Below are 16,113 nucleotides of genomic sequence, written 5' to 3'. Positions count from 1 at the left end.
AGCCTGGGCAACAGAGCAAGACTATATTGCTTTAATTTATTCTGCCGGCTATCTGGAGAAATGCAACCTCATCAGCAGAAATTATTTCCACCCTGCCGCTTTTTAAATGTTATTTCCTATAGCCAGGTACTGAGCCCTTCAATTGAGGTCTAAACCCTCCACCCTCTCCCTCCGGGATTGCCAAGCCTGTGGTTTCAGTTCCATGCTCCAGGTAGATTATGTCAACTCAGTCAATCCGCTTATGAAATACTTTTTGGGGTTTTTCTTGAGTTTTTTAATATGTTTTTCTTTCATGGAGGTGACACCCTCTTTGAGTTGTGGGAGCCTTCCTCCCAGTCTGCATGTACTGAATGAAGCGTTTGCTGTACAGCCTCTCAGCCGCAGCAGCCCACAGTGAGGTGCAGGTGCTCACGCCATCGCCCCAGAGAGCTCCTCCATTCGCCCCTCCACCCACAGCCCCTCAAACCACCGTCCTGCTCCCGACACGGTAGCACTGTCTTCAAGATGTCATGTGGCCGCATCCTTTGGCCTGTGCCCACCGAAACTAGCTTCCTTCACCGGGCATGCCTGGGAGACCTGGGGCATTTGGGTGCATCTTTCCACTGCTGGTTGGTGCCCCCTATGTGGAAGCATCCGCGTTGGTTCACGCCTTCTCCTGCCGATGGACATTTTGTTTTCTTCCAGTTATTGGCAATGAGGAATGAGGCCTAAACACTTGTGTGCAGGGTTGTGTGTGCACGTTTTTTTCTCTTGGGGGACATTTCAGGACGGGGTTGCTGGATGACGTGGTAAGGATGTGCTTAACTTCATAAGAAACTCCTGGACCACTTTCCAGGATGGCGGGACCCCTCCCATTCCCACTGCAGCTTATGAGGGTCCCAATTCCTCTGCATCATCACTAGAACCTGGGTTGGCCCATGGTTTTTGTGTTTTTAGCCATTTTAATAGATTTGCAGAGGTACTGTTGACTGGCATTTCTCCAGCATCACTATGATGTTGAGCTCTTTCTCGGGCAATACGCCCTCCTTATACCTTCTTTGATGAGGCCTCCATTCAAATATTTGCCCTCTCTTTAATACTGGGTTTTTACTTTCTTATAGTTAAGTTTTCATGGTTCTTCATATATTCTGCATGCCAGTACGTTGTGAGATGTGATTCACAAATATTTTTTTCTAGACCATAGCGTGTGTTTCATTCTCTTTAGATTTTTATATTGCTTTATAGAATTGCAATTTTAAATTTATGACTAAATTTAATTTGTCAATCTTTTATGAATCATGCTTTTGGTGTCATGTCTAAGAACTTTTCATCTAACCCCAGGCCATACAAATTTTCCCGTGTTTTTACCTAAGGGTTTGATAGCGTTATGTTCTCCATTTAGGCCTTTAATAAATGTTGAGTAACATTTTGTGCCAGCCATAGCCATACCTTTCTCCATCTCTCACAGTATCGTGGGCATTTGCAGCTCCCAGTGCCCTGTGCTGTTCCCGTCTTCTTGGTCCGCTCTTCCTGTGAGTTTCAGGGCACGTCTTAGTGCTGGGGCTGTCCTGGTCCATCAGGGGGTCCCATGAGCTTGTCCGTGTGGGAAGGTTGGGACTGTGATGTTCATGGGATGCCCTGTGAGTCAGGAAGAGGTGCTGTCGGGGGTTTCCATGTAGGAGAGAGAGGTGTTTGGTTTTCTGGATGGGTCAGACTTGAGAGGGGACAAACTTGAGAAATGCCACCAATGAGAAGCCCAGGCAGAGCAGGTCTCGGGGCCGCCCAGCCGTGCGGGAGCCCAACGTGGATGTGTCAGTGGCCATGCCAGGAGGTAAACCCTCAACCAAGGGCCTCTGGGTGTCCAAGGCCAAGTCTTGTTCAAGAGGTGCATTCAGCTGAGCCAACCATGGCAGAAATGCATAAGGGAGATCCCATGGTTCCTCTGTTTAAAACCCCTGCTAATCCCACCCGACTCAGAGAAGGAGCCAAGTCCTCACAGCAGCCTGCAACCCCCGCCTGACTCGGCCTCCTCTTGGCTCTGATTCTCTGTACCCTTCTATCCCTCTCTGTCTCTTCTCCCATCAGAGAGGAGATCTGGCACGTTTATCCTGGTGGATTCAAACCCATCTTTGCCACACAGATAGTCACCGGAATGAAAAGGTATCATCTACAAAGAGTCCTTTTGAAAAAGAAAAAGGCAGGCCGGGCATGGTGGCTCATGCCTGTAATCCCAGCACTTTGGGAGGCTGAGGTGGGAGAATCACCTGAGGTCAGGAGTTTCAGACCAGCCTGGACAACATGGTGAAACCCCATCTCTAGTAAAAATATAAAAATTAGCTGGGCATGGTGGCACGTGCCTGTAATCCCAGCCACTTGGGAGGCTGAGGCAGGAGAATCATTTGAACCCAGAAGGTGGAGGTTGCAGTGAGCTGAGATCGCGCCACCGCACTCCAGCCTGGGTGACAGAGTGAGACTCTGTCTCAAAAACATCATAATAGGAATAATAAAGGAAAAGTGCAAAAACTCAAACAACTTCACAGAAACTGGGCAAAAGAGCTGAACCGGCCCTCCACAGAAGAGGAAATGTGGAGGAATGGCTAATGAAAACATGAAGAGGGGCTCAGCCTAACGGGGAGATATCACGTGACACCCACCAGACGGGCAAAAATCCCACCACCCAATCCATGCCGGTGTTGGGGAGAATGGAGAGAAGCAGGAACGCCAGGCACTGCTAAGAACGGTTGTGAAGTATATTTCTGTTATGCTTGTATATGAAAGAGTGTGTGTTGTGGGTTATGAGGAAAATTACATTTCTTACCTGGGATGAAATTTTAAAACTTGAAAGCTACTGACCAGAAGAAACTTGCACTTGTGTACAAAAGAAATGCCCAAGAACGTTCCCAACAAAACACAGTCCTAAGGACCCCAACCTGGCCAAACACTCATCCACAGGAAGATGAAGACATTTCCCATGTTCCCCTCAGACGACGGGAGATCACGCAGCAATGAAATGAACCATGTCAGTGTGGGTGGGTCTCAGGGAGAGAATGGAGGAAAAAACAGACACAGAGCAGATGCTCAGAGCCACGCAGGAGAATTTCCTCACATCAAAGTTCAAAACTGCAGCCGAGGCAACAGAGCAACACCCTGCCTCAAAAAGAAAACAAAGTTCAAACACTAAATGGCACATTTTTTAGGGATGTACACACATGGTGAAAGAAACGTACTATGAAGGAAAGTGTGGGAATAATAAAGACTAAAGCAGGAAGTGATTCCCTCCGTAGGAGAAGGGAAGGGACCGGGACTCAGGCAGGGCCTCCAGGGAGCATCCAAAGTGATGTCTCTTGAGATTCTACTCCCTAAACTTGGTGGCGGTCCTCTGTGTCCAACGTGTCAATATTCTGTATACCTTACCCATACTGTACAAATGCTTTATTTCTACTCAATATTTAGAAGACAGTTATAAACAAGATGCACTAAATAGCAAGGTGGCAGATGAACATCAGGAAGGAACATCCAGGAGGTTCCATCCACGGAACCTCACCATGGATATGCTTGTGATCAAGGGCCTGGTCTCCCCTCAAGACACGGTCACAGATCTGTGACAGAGGCCACACCATCATAGAAGTGATCACAGAGGCCATCACAGAGGCCACACCATCATAGAAGGGGAGGCCACACCATCATAGAAGTGATCACAGAGGCCATCACAGAGGCCACACCATCATAGAAGTGGAGCAGGCCAGCCGGGACAGGGTCCTTCTGTGGCACCTGCTGCATCACCAGGCTGTGTGAACGGACTCAATTGCCAGAACTCACAGAACAGCAGTATGAGCACCAAAACCTCACAGGAAAAATGGTAAGTTCTAAGTTTCTCCATTAACAGTAACTCTCAGATTAATCTCTGTCATCCATCGCTTCTCCAAGAAATAACTTTTTAGGTTGACGTGCCAGGGGCCATGTTGGAGGGTTGGTGGTAGCGGCTTGGGGAGGTGCTCGCTCTGTCGGTCTCACTCTCTCACACGCTTCCCCTGGCTCCCTTCATTCCCCCTCACCCCACTTGCCCTGCGTGCTGGAGTGTGTGCGAGGGAGTGGGAGGATGTCGGGGGTGGGGGGAGGCGTTCCGATCCCCAAGAGACCCGCGGAGGGAGGCGGAGGCCGTGAGGGACTCCGGGAAGCCATGGACGTCGAGGGGCTCCAGGAGGCGCTGGAAGATTTTGAGAAGAGGGGGAAAAAGAAAGCTTCTCCTGTCCTGGATCAGTTTCTTTGTCATGTAGCCAAGACTGGAGAAACAGATTCAGTGGTCCCAATTTAAAGACTATTTTATTTTCAAACAGGAGAAAGTGATGGATGATTTCAGAACTTCAGCTCCTGAGGCAAGAGGTCCTCCCAACCCTAATGTCGAATATATTCCCTTTGATGAAATGAAGGAAAGAATACTGAAAATTGTCACTGGATTTAAGGTATCCCTTTTACTATTCAGTGACTAGGTGAATTGTTAACAGATCCAAGGAGAAACTATACAGGAACAGACAAACTTCTCAGAGGAGTCGAAAAGAATGTGATGGTTGTTAGCTGTGTTTATCCTTCTTCAGAGAAAAACAATTCCAATAGTTTAAATCGAATGAATGGTGTTATGTTTCCTGGAAATGCACCAAGCTATACTGAGAGGTCTAATATAAATGGGCCTGGGACACCCAGGCCACTTAATCAACGAAAGGTTTGTCAGCCCCAGCAGCTGGAGACCTGGCGGGGAGCTGATGTTCCAGTTTGAGGGCCATGCAGCTGGATACCCGGTGGGAAGCTGAAGTTCCAGTTTCAGGGCCGTGAAGCTGGAGACCCGGTGGGGAGCTAATATTCCAGTTTGAGGGCCATGCAGCTGGAGACCTAGAAAGGAGCTGATGCTCCAGTTTGAGGGCCGTGAAGCTGCAGACCCGGTGGGGAGCTCATGTTCAATTCTGAGGGCGTTGCAACTGGAGACTTGAGGGTAGACAATATTGCAGTTTGAGGGCCGTGCAGCTGGAGACTCGGGTGGGAACAGATGTTCCGGTTTGGGAGCGATGCAGCTGGAGGCACTGCGGGGAGCAAATGTTCCAGTTAGATGTTCCTCTCTGGGTCTCCAGGTGCACGGCCATCAAACTGGAACATCAGCTCCCCGGCCCTCAAACTGCAACTGGAATATCAGCTCAACATCAGCTCCTCTCCAGGTCTACGGCTGCAAGACCCTCAAACCGGAACATCAGTTCCTCCCCAGGTCTGCGGCTGCAAGACCCTCAAAGAGGAAAATCAGTTCCTCGCCGGGTCTGTGGCTGCAAGACCCTCAAACCCGAACATCAGCTCCTCCCCGGGTCCACGGCTGCAAGACCCTTAAACCAGAACATCAGCTCTTCCCCGGGTCCACGGCTGCAAGACCCTCAAACCGGAACATCAGCTCCTCCCCGGGTCTGTGGCTGCGAGAGCCTCAAACTGGAACATCAGCTCCTCTCAAGGTCTGCGGCTGCAAGAGCCTCAAACTGGAACATCAGCTCCTCCCCTGGTCTGCGGCTGCAAGACCCCCAAACGGGAACATCAGCTCCTCCCCGGGTCTGCGCCCGAAAGACCCTGAAACTGGAACATCAGCTCCTCCCCGGGTCTGTGGCTGCAAGAGCTTCAAACCGGAACATCAGCTCCTCCCCGGGTCTGCGGCTGCAAGACCCCCAAACGGGAACATCAGCTCCTCCCCGGGTCTGGGGCTGCAAGACACCCAAACAGAACATCAGCTCCTCCCCAGGTCTGCGGCTGCAAGACCCCCAAACCGGAACATCAGCTCCTCCCCAGGTCTGGGGCTGCAAGACCCCCAAACCGTAACATCAGCTCCTCCTCGGGTCTGCAGCTGCACGACCCTCAAACCGGAACATCAGCTCCTCCCCGGGTGTGTGCCTGCAAGACCCTCAAACTGGAACATCAGCCCCTGCCCGGGTCAGCGGCTGCACGACCCTCAAACCGGAACATCAACTCCTTCCCAGGACTGCGGCTGCACGACCCTCAAACCGGAACATCGGCTCCTTCCTGGGTCTGCGGCTGCATGACCCTCAAACCGGAACATCAGCTCCTCCCCGACTCTGCGCCTGCAAGACCGTGAAACCAGAACATCAGCTCCTTCCTGGGTCTGTGGCTACACGACTCTCAAACTGGAACATCACCTCTTCTCTGCGTATGTGGATGCACGACCCTCAAACCGGAACATCAGCTCCTCCCCCGGTCTGTGGCTGCGTGACCCTCAAACCGGAAGATCAGCTGACCGCAGGGTCTGCGGCCTCAAGACCCCCAAACCAAAACATCAGCTCCTCCCCGGGTCCACGGCTGCAAGACCTCCAAACCGGAACATCAGCTCCACCCCGGGTCTGCGGCTGCAAGAACCCCAAAGCGGAACATCAGCTGCTGCCCAGATCTGCGGCTGCAAGACCCCCACACCGGAACATCAGCTCCTCCCGGGGTCTGCGGCTGCAAGACCCCCAAACCGGAACATCAGCTCCCCGCCGGGTCTCCAGCTGAACGGCCCTCAAACTGGAACATCGGCTTACCACCAGATCTCCAGCTGCATGGCCCTAAAACAGGAACATCAGCTCCCCACAGGGTCTCCAGCTGCACAGCCCTCAAATTGCAACATCAGTTCCCCCCTGGGCCTCCAGGTGCACCGCCTCAAACTGCAACATCAGCTCCCCGCTGGGTCTCCAGCAACACAGCCCTCAACCTGGAACATCAGCTCCCCCGGGGTCTCCAGTTCCACGGCCCTCAACCTGCAACACTGGCTCCCCACCGGGTCTCCAGCTGCACGGCACTCAAACTGGAACATCAGCTCCCCACCGGGTATCCAGCTGCATGGCCCTCAAACTGGAACATCAACTCCCCGCTGAGTCTCCAGGTGCACGGTCCTCAAACTGGAATATCAGCTCAACGCCAGGTCTCCAGCTGCACAGCCCTCAAATTGGAACATCAGCTCCCTGCCGGGTCTCCAGCTGCACGGCCCTCAAACTGGAACATCAGCTCCCTGCCGGGTCTCCAGCTGCACAGCCCTACAACTGGAACATCAGCTCCCCCCGGGAAGTGAGGCGCTCCTCACTTCCCAGATGGGGCGGCCGGGCAGAGGCGCTCCTCACTTCCCAGACGGGGCAGCCGAGCAGAGGCGCTCCTCACTTCCCAAATGGGGCGGCGGGGCAGAGGTGCTCCTCACTTCCCAGACGATTGGTGGCCGGGCAGAGGTGCTCCTCACTTCCCAGACGATGGGTGGCCGGGCAGAGGCGCTCCTCACTTCTTCCCAGGCGGGGCGGCCGGGCAGAGGCGCTCCTCACTTCCCCCGGGGTCACCAACTGCACAGACCTCAAACTTGAACATCAGCTCCCCGCCGGGTCATCCTGCACGGCCCTCAAACTGGAACATCAGCTCCACCCCTAGGTCTCCAGCAGCACGGCCCTACAACTGCAACATCAGCTTCCCCCCGGGTCTCCAGCTGCACAGCCCTACAACTGGAACATCAGCTCCCTCCCAGGTCTCCAGCTGCACGGCCCTCAAACTGGAAAATCAGCTACCCGGCCCTCAAACTGCAACTGGAATATCAGCTCAACATCAGGTCCTCTCCAGGTCTGCAGCTGCAAGACCCTCAAACCAGAACATCAGCTCCTCGCCAGGTCTCCGGCTGCACGACCCTCAAAGCAGAACATCGGCTACACTCCGGGCCTGCGGCTGCAACACCCTCAAACCAGAACATCAGCTCCTCCCCGGGTCTGCGGCTGCACGACCATCAAACCTGAACATCAGCTCCTCCCCGGGTCTGCGGCTGTATGACCCTCAAAGCAAAACATCAGCTACTCGCCAGGACTGCGGCTGCACTACCCTCAAACCAGAACATCAGCTCCTCCCGTGGTCCGCTGCTGCAAGACCCCCAAACCAGAACATCAGCTCCTCCCGGGGTATGCGGCTGCAGGACCCTCAAACCGGAACATCAGCCCCTCCCCGGGTCAGGGGTTGCACGACACTCAAAACAGAACGTCAGCTCCTTCCCGGGTCTGCAGCTGCACGACTCTCAAACTGGAACATCAGCTCCTCCCCAGGTCGGTGGCTGCACGATCCTCAAATTGGAACATCAGTGCCTCCCCGGGTCTGCAGCTGCAAGACCCTCAAACCGGAACATCAACTCTTCCCCGGGTCCGCGGCTGCAAACCCTCAAACAGCTCCTCACTTCCCAGACGGGGCGGCCCGGCAGAGGCGCTCCTCACTTCCCAGACGGGGCGGCCGGGCAGAGGCGCTCCTCACTTCCCAGACCATGGGTGGCCGGGCAGAGGCGCTCCTCACTTCCCAGACCATGGGTGGCCGGGCAGAGGCGTTCCTCACTTCCTCCCAGACGGGGCGGCCGGGCAAAGGCGCTCTTCAATTCCCAGACGGGGCGGCCGGGCAGAGGCGCTCCTCACTTCCCAGAAGGGGCAGCCGGGCAGAGGCGCTCCTCACTTCCCAGACGATGAGTGGCCGGGCAGAGGCGCTCCTCACTTCCCAGACGATGGGTGGCCAGGCAGAGGCGCTCCTCAATTCCCAGACGGGGTGGCCAGGCAGAGGCGCTCCTCACTTCCCAGACGGGGCGGCCGGGCAGAGGCGCTCCTCACTTCCCAGACGATGGGTGGCCAGGCAGAGGCGCTCCTCAATTCCCAGACGGGGCGGCCGGGCAGAGGCGCTCCTCACTTCCCAGACGGGGCGGCCGGGCAGAGGCGCTCCTCACTTCCCAGACGATGGGTGGCCGGGCAGAGGCGCTCCTCACTTCCCAAATGGGGCGGCCGGGCACAGGTGCTCCTCACTTCCCAGATGATGGGTGGCCGGGCAGAGGCGCTCCTCACTTCGTCCCAGGCGGGGAGGCCGGGCAGAGGCGCTCCTCACTTCCCAAACGGGGCGGCCGGGCAGAGGCGCTCCTCACTTCCCAGACGATGGGTGGCCGGGCAGAGGCGCTCCTCACTTCCCAGACGATGGGTGGCCGGGCAGAGGCGCTCCTCACTTCCCAGACGATGGGTGGCCGGGCACAGGCGCTCCTCACTTCCCAGACGATGGGTGGCCAGGCAGAGGCGCTCCACACTTCCCAGATGGGGCGGCCGGGCAGACGCGCTCCTCACTTCCCAGACGACGTGGCCGGGCAGAGGCGCTCCTCAATTCTTCCCAGACGGGGCGGTTGGGCCGAGGCGCTCCTTACTTCCCAGATGGGGCAGCCGCGCAGAGGCGCTCCTCACTTCCCAGACGATGGGTGGCTGGGCAGAGGCGCTCCTCACTTCTTCCCAGGCGGGGTGGCCGGGCAGAGGCGCTCCTCACTTCCCAAACGGGGCAGCTGGGCAGAGGCGCTCCCCACTTCCCAGACGATGGGTGGCCGGGCAGAGGCGCTCCTCACTTCCCAGATGGGGCGGCCGGGCAGAGGTGCTCCTCACTTCCCAGACGATGGGTGGCCGGGCACAGGCGCTCCTCACTTCCCAGACGATGGGTGGCCGGGCACAGGCGCTCCTCACTTCCCAGACGATGGGTGGCCGGGCACAGGCGCTCCTCACTTCCCAGACGATGAGTGGCCGGGTCGAGGCGCTCCTCACTTTCCAGATGGGGCGGCCGGGCAGACGCGCTCCTCACTTCCCAAACGGGGTGGCCGGGCAGAGGCGCTGCTCACTTCCCAGACGATGGATGGCCGGGCAGAGGCGCTCCCCACTTCATCCCAGACGGGGTGGCCGGGCAGAGGCGCTACTCACTTCCCAGATGGGGCGGCCGGGCACAGGCGCTCCTCACTTCTCCGACGATGGGTGGCCGGGCACAGGCGCTCCTCACTTCCCAGACGATGGGTGGCCGGGTAGAGGCGCTCCTCACTTCCCAGACGATGGGTGGCCGGGCAGAGGCGCTCCTCACTTCCCAGATGGGGCGGCCGGGCAGAGGCACTCCTCACTTCCAAGACGATGGGTGGCCGGGCAGAGGCGCTCCTCACTTCCCAGACAATGGCTGGCTGGGTAGAGGCACTCCTCACTTCTCCCCAGACGGGGTGACCGGGCAGAGGCGCTCGTCACTTCCCAGATGGGGCAGCCGGGCAGAGACGCTCCTCACTTCCCAGACGGGGTGGCGGCCGGGCAGAGGCACTCCTCAGTTCCCAGGCGATGGGTGGCCAGGCAGAGGCGCTCCTCACTTCCCAGACGATGGTTGAGGAGCGCCTCTGCCCGGCCGCCCCGTCTGGGAAGTGAGGAGCTCCTCTGCCCGGCCGCCCCGTCTGGGAAGTGAGGAGCGCCTCTTCCCGGCCGCCCCGTCTGGGAGGTGAGGGGCGCCTGTGTCCGGTCACCCCGTCTGGGAAGTGAGGGGCGCCTCTGCCCGGCCACCCATCCTCTGGGAAATGAGGAGCGCCTCTGCCTGGCCACCCATCGTCTGGGAAGAAGTGAGGAGCGCCTCTGCCCGGCCACCCATCGTCTGGGAAGAAGTGAGGAGCGCCTCTGCCCGGCCACCCATCGTCTGGGAAGTGAGGAGCGCCTCTGCCCGGCCGCCCCGTCTAGGAGGTGAGGAGCGCCTCTGCCGGCCACCCATCGTCTGGGAAGTGAGGGGCACCTCTGCCCGGCCACCCATCGTCTGGGAAGTGAGGGGCGCCTCTGCCCGGCCGCCCCGTCTGGGAGGTGAGGGGCGCCTCAGCCCGGCCGCCCCGTCTGGGAGGTGAGGGGCGCCTCAGCCCGGCCGCCCCGTCTGGGAGGTGAGGGGCGCCTCTGCCCGGCCGCCCCGTCTGGGAGGTGAGGGGCGCCTCTGCCCGGCCGCCCCGTCTGGGAGGTGAGGGGCCCTCTGCCCGGCCGCCCCGTCTGGGAGGTGAGGGGCCCCTCTGCCCGGCCGCCCCGTCTGGGAGGTGAGGGGCCCCTCTGCCCGGCCGCCCCGTCTGGGAGGTGAGGGGCCCTCTGCCCGGCCGCCCCGTCTGGGAGGTGAGGGGCCCTCTGCCCGGCCGCCCCGTCTGGGAGGTGAGGGGCCCCTCTGCCCGGCCGCCCCGTCTGGGAGGTGAGGGGCCCCTCTGCCCGGCCGCCCCGTCTGGGAGGTGAGGGGCCCCTCTGCCCGGCCGCCCCGTCTGGGAGGTGAGGGGCCCTCTGCCCGGCCGCCCCGTCTGGGAGGTGAGGGGCCCCTCTGCCCGGCCGCCCCGTCTGGGAGGTGAGGGGCCCCTCTGCCCGGCCGCCCCGTCTGGGAGGTGAGGGGCCCCTCTGCCCGGCCGCCCCGTCTGGGAGGTGAGGGGCGCCTCTGCCCGGCCGCCCGTCTGGGAGGTGAGGGGCGCCTCTGCCCGGCCGCCCCGTCTGGGAGGTGAGGGGCGCCTCTGCCCGGCCGCCCCGTCTGGGAGGTGAGGGGCGCCTCTGCCCGGCCGCCCCTCTGGGAGGGGAGGGGCGCCTCTGCCCGGCCGCCCCGTCTGGGAGGGGAGGGGCGCCTCTGCCCGGCCGCCCCGTCTGGGAGGTGAGGGGCGCCTCTGCCCGGCCACCCATCCTCTGGGAAGTGAGGAGCGCCTCTGCCCGGCCACCCATCGTCTGGGAAGAAGTGAGGAGCGCCTCTGCCCGGCCACCCATCGTCTTGGAAGTGAGGAGCGCCTCTGCCCGGCCGCCCCGTCTAGGAAGTGAGGAGCGCCTCTGCCCGGCCACCCATCGTCTGGGAAGAAGTGAGGAGTGCCTCTGCCCGGCCACACATCATCTGGGAAAAAGGGAGGAGCGCCTCTGCCCGGCCACCCATCATCTCGGAAGAAGTGAGGAGCGTCTCTGCCCGGCCGCCCAGTCTGGGAAGTGAGGAGCGCCTCTGCCCGGCCGCCCCGTCTGGGAAGTGAGGAGCGCCTCTGCCCGGCCGCCCCGTCTGGGAAGTGAGGAGCGCCTCTGCCCGGCCGCCCCGTCTGGGAAGTGAGGGGCGCCTCTGCCCGGCCGCCCCGTCTGGGAAGTGAGGAGCACCTCTGCCCGGCCGCCCATCGTCTGGGAAGTGAGGAGCGACTCTGCCCGGCCGCCCCGTCTGGGAAGTGAGGGGCGCCTCTGCCCGGCCGCCCCGTCTGGGAAGTGAGGAGCACCTCTGCCCTGCCACCCATCGTCTGGGAACTGAGGAGCGCCTCTGCCCGGCCACCCATCGTCTGGGAAGTGAGGGGCGCCTCTGCCCGGCCGCCCCATCTGGGAAGTGAGGGGCGCCTCTGCCCGGCCGCCCATCGTCTGGGAAGCGAGGAGCAACTCTGTCCGGCCGCCCCGTCTGGGAAGTGAGGAGCGCCTCTGCCCGGCCACCCATCGTCTGGGAAGTGAGGAGCGCCTCTGCCCGGCCACCCATCGTCTGGGAAGTGAGGAGCGCCTCTGCCCGGCCACCCATCTTCTGGGAAGTGAGGAGCGCCTCTGCCCGACCACCCATCATATGGGAAGTGAGGAGCGCCTCTGCCCGGCCGCCCCCTCTGGGAACTGAGGAGCGCCTCGGCCCAACCGCCCCGTATGGGAAGTGAGGAGCGCCTCTGGCCGGCCACCACCCCGTCTAGGAAGTGAGGAGCGTCTCTGGGAAGTGAGGAGCGCCTCTGCCCGGCCACCCCGTCTGGGAAGAAGTGAGGAGCGCCTCTGCCCGGCCGCCCCGTCTGGGAAGTGAGGAGCGCCTCTGCCCGGCTGCCCCATCTGGGATGTGCGGAGTGCCTCTGCCCGACCCCCCCGTCTGGGAGGTCTACCACGGAGGCCAGAAGCGATGTGGGGTCTCGACGTGGTGGCTCACGCCTGTAGTCCCGGCGCTCTGGGAGGCCGAGGCGGGTTGATCACTTCAGGCTAGGAGTTGGAGACCAGCATGGCCAACATGGCGAAACATATGAAAAATACAACAGACCAACCAACCAACCCAGCGACAACAAAACAGTTAAAAGAGCTCTACTTGCCAGCTCCTGCATTATACATAAGTAGAAAGGAAGAAAGATGAGCTAAAGATCCTGGAAAGCAGAAGATCCAATTGTTGTTCTGGATTCTAAACATCACCTTGTGGCCTTGGATAAACTTCAATCTTTTCATATGTAAATCAAAGGAAGTTGAATTAAATTATTTCTAACCAAAAAAAAAAAAAAAAAAAAAACCCTCCATCCGGAACATCAGCTCCTCCCTGGGTCCAAGGCTACAAGACGCCCAAACCGGAACATGAGCTCCTGCCCACGTCTGCGGCTGTAGGACCCTCCAACCGGAACATCAGCTCCTCCTCGGGTCTGTAAGACCCTCAAACCCGAACATCAGCTCCTCCCTGGTCTCGGGCTGCGAGACCCTCAAAGCGGAACATCAGCTCCTCACCGGGTCTGCGGCTGCAAGGCGCCCAAAGCGGAACATCAGCTCCTCCCCGGGTCCGCGGCTGCAAGACCCCCAAACAGGAACATCACCTCGTCCCCAGGGCCGCGGCTGCAAAACCCTCAAATCGGAACACCAGCTCCTTCCTGAGTCGCGGCTGCAAGACCCTCAAACCGGAACATCTGCTCCTCCACGGCTCCGCGGCTGCCAAGACTCTCAAACCGGAACATCAGCTCCTCTCCGGGTCTGCGGCTGCAAGACCCTCAAACCGGAACACCAGCTCCTTCCTGAGTCGCGGCTGCAAGACCCTCAAACTGGAACATCTGCTCCTCCACGGCTCCGCGGCTGCAAGACTTTCAAACCGGAACATCAGCTCCTCTCCGGGTCTGTGGCTGCAAGACCCTCAAACCGGAACATCAGCTCCTCCCCGGGTCTGCGGCTGCACGACCCTGAAATTGGAACATCAGCGCCTCCCCGAGTCTGCCGCTGCACGACCCTCAGACTGGAACATCAGCTCCTCCCCTGGTCTGTGGCTGAACGACCCTGAAACTGGAACATCAGCTCTTCCCCAGGTCTGCAGCTACACGATCCTGAAACTGGAACATCAGCTCTTCCCTGGGTCTGCGGCTGCACGACCCTCAAAATGGAACATCGCTTCCACCCCGGGATTTTGGCTGCATAAACCTCAAACTGGAACACTGGCGCCTCTCAGGGTCTGCGGCTGCAAGATCCTCAAACTACAACATCGGCTCCTCCCCGGGTCGGCGGCTGCAAGACCCTCAAACGGGAACATCAGCTCCCCCCCGGGTCTGCGGCTGCACCACCCTCAAACCGGAACATCAACATCTCCCCTGGTCCGCGACTGCAAGACCCCCACGCCGGCATATCAGTTCTTACCCGGGTCCGCGGCTACAAGACCCCCAAACCGGAACATCAGCTCCTCCCAGGGTCTGCGGCTGCAAGACCCTCAAACCGGAACTTCAGCTCCTCCCTGGGTCCGCAGATGCAAGACCCTCAAACCGGAATATCAGCTCCTCCACGGGTGCGCGGCTGCACCATCCTCAAACCGGAACATGAGCTCCTCCCTGGATCCGCGGCTGCAAGACCCAGAAACCGGAACATCAGCTCCTCCTCGGGTCCATGGCTGCACCACCCTCAAACCGGAACATCAGCTCTTACCCGGCTCTGCGGCTGCAAGACCCCCAAACCGGAACATCAGCTCCTCCCCGGGTCTGCGGCTGCAAGACCCCCAAAGCGGAACATCAGCTACTCCCCAGGTCTGCAGCTGCAACACCCCAAACCGGAACATCAGCTCTTACCCGGGTCTGCGGCTGCAAGACCCCCAAACCGGAACATCAGCTCCTCCCCGGGTCTGCGGCTGCAAGACCCCCAAAGCGGAACATCAGCTACTCCCCAGGTCTGCGGCTGCAACACCCCCAAACCGGAACATCAGCTCCTCCCCGGGTCTGCGGCTGCAATACTCCCAAATGGGAACATCAGCTCCTTCCCAGGTCTGCAGCTTCAAGACCCCCAAACGGGAACATTAGCTCCTCCCAGGGTCTGCGGCTGCACGACCCTCAAACCTGAACATCACTGCCTCCCCGGGTCTGCCACTGCACGACCCTCAAACCGGAACATCAGCTCCTCACTGGGTCTGCGGCTGCACGACCCTCAAACTGGAACATCAGCTCTTCCCCGTGTCTGCGGTTGCACGACCCTCAAACTGGATCATCAGCTCCTCTCCGGGAATGTGGCTGCACGACCCTCAAACTGGAACATCAGCTCTTCCCCGGGTCTGCGGCTACACGAACCTCAAACTGGAACATCAGCTCCTCCCTAAGTCCGTGGCTGCACGAACCTCAAACTGGAACATCGGCTCCTCCCTGGGTTTTTGGCTGTACGAACCTCAAACTGGAACACCGGCTCCTCTTAGGGTCTGCGGCTGCAAGATCCTCAAACTACAACATCGGCTCCTCTCCGGGTCTGCGTCTGCATGACCCTCAGTCTAGAACACCGGCTCCTCCCCAGGTCTGCGGCTGCAAAACCCTCAAACAGGAACATCCGCGCCTCCACAGGTCTGTGGCTGCAAAACCCTAAAACCAGAACATCAGATCCTCCCCGGGTCGGCGCCTGCAAGACCCTGAAACCGGAACATCAGCTCCTCCACGGGTCTGCGCCTGCAAGACCCTTAAACCGGAACATCAGCTCCTCCCTGGGTCTGCGGCTGCAGGACCCTCAAAGCAGATCAGCTCCTCGTCGGGCCTGCGGCTCCACGACCCTCAAACTGGAACATCAGCTCCTCCGCTGGTCTGCGGATGCAAGACCCTCAAACCGGAACATCAGCTCCTCCCCAGGTCTGCGGCTGCACGACCCTCAAATTGGAAAATCAGCGCCTCCCTGGGTCTGCGGCTGCACGACCCTCAAACTGGAACATCAGCTCCTCCCCTGGTCTGCGGTTGCACGAACCTCAAACTGGAACATCAGTTCTTCCCTGGATCTGCGGGTACACGACCCTCAAACTGGAATATCTGCTCTTCCCCGGGTCTGCGGCTGCACTACCCTCAAACTGGAACATTGGCTCCTCCCCGGGTTTTCGGCTGCACGAACCTCAAACTGGAACATTGGCACCTCTCCGGGTTTTCGGCTGCACGAACCTCAAACTGAAACACTGGCACCTCTCGGGGTCTGCGGCTGCAAGAACCTCAAACTACAACATCGGCTCCTCTCCAGGTCTGCGGCTGCACGACCCTCAATGTAGAACATTGGCACCTCCCCAGGTCTGCGGCTGCAAAACCCTCAAACAGGAACATCCGCGCCTCCACGGGTCTGCGGCTGCAAGACCCTGAAACCGGAACATCAGCTC

The 16,113-nt window shown here is 59.6% G+C and overlaps 2 pseudogenes; both read left to right on the top strand.

Annotated features, from left to right (window-relative positions):
• The first annotated feature begins 350 nt into the window (after positions 1–350).
• LOC115833879 lies at positions 351–4,753 on the top strand (annotated as a pseudogene).
• Positions 4,754–6,315: 1,562 nt separating this feature from the next.
• LOC101177918 lies at positions 6,316–7,803 on the top strand (annotated as a pseudogene).
• Positions 7,804–16,113: the final 8,310 nt, after the last annotated feature.

The sequence above is a fragment of the Nomascus leucogenys genome, unplaced genomic scaffold, assembly GCF_006542625.1.
Source record: "Nomascus leucogenys isolate Asia unplaced genomic scaffold, Asia_NLE_v1 000994F_61778_qpd_obj, whole genome shotgun sequence".
In the NCBI taxonomy this organism is placed as follows: domain Eukaryota; kingdom Metazoa; phylum Chordata; class Mammalia; order Primates; family Hylobatidae; genus Nomascus; species Nomascus leucogenys.
This window is presented reverse-complemented; position numbering and strand designations above follow the sequence as displayed.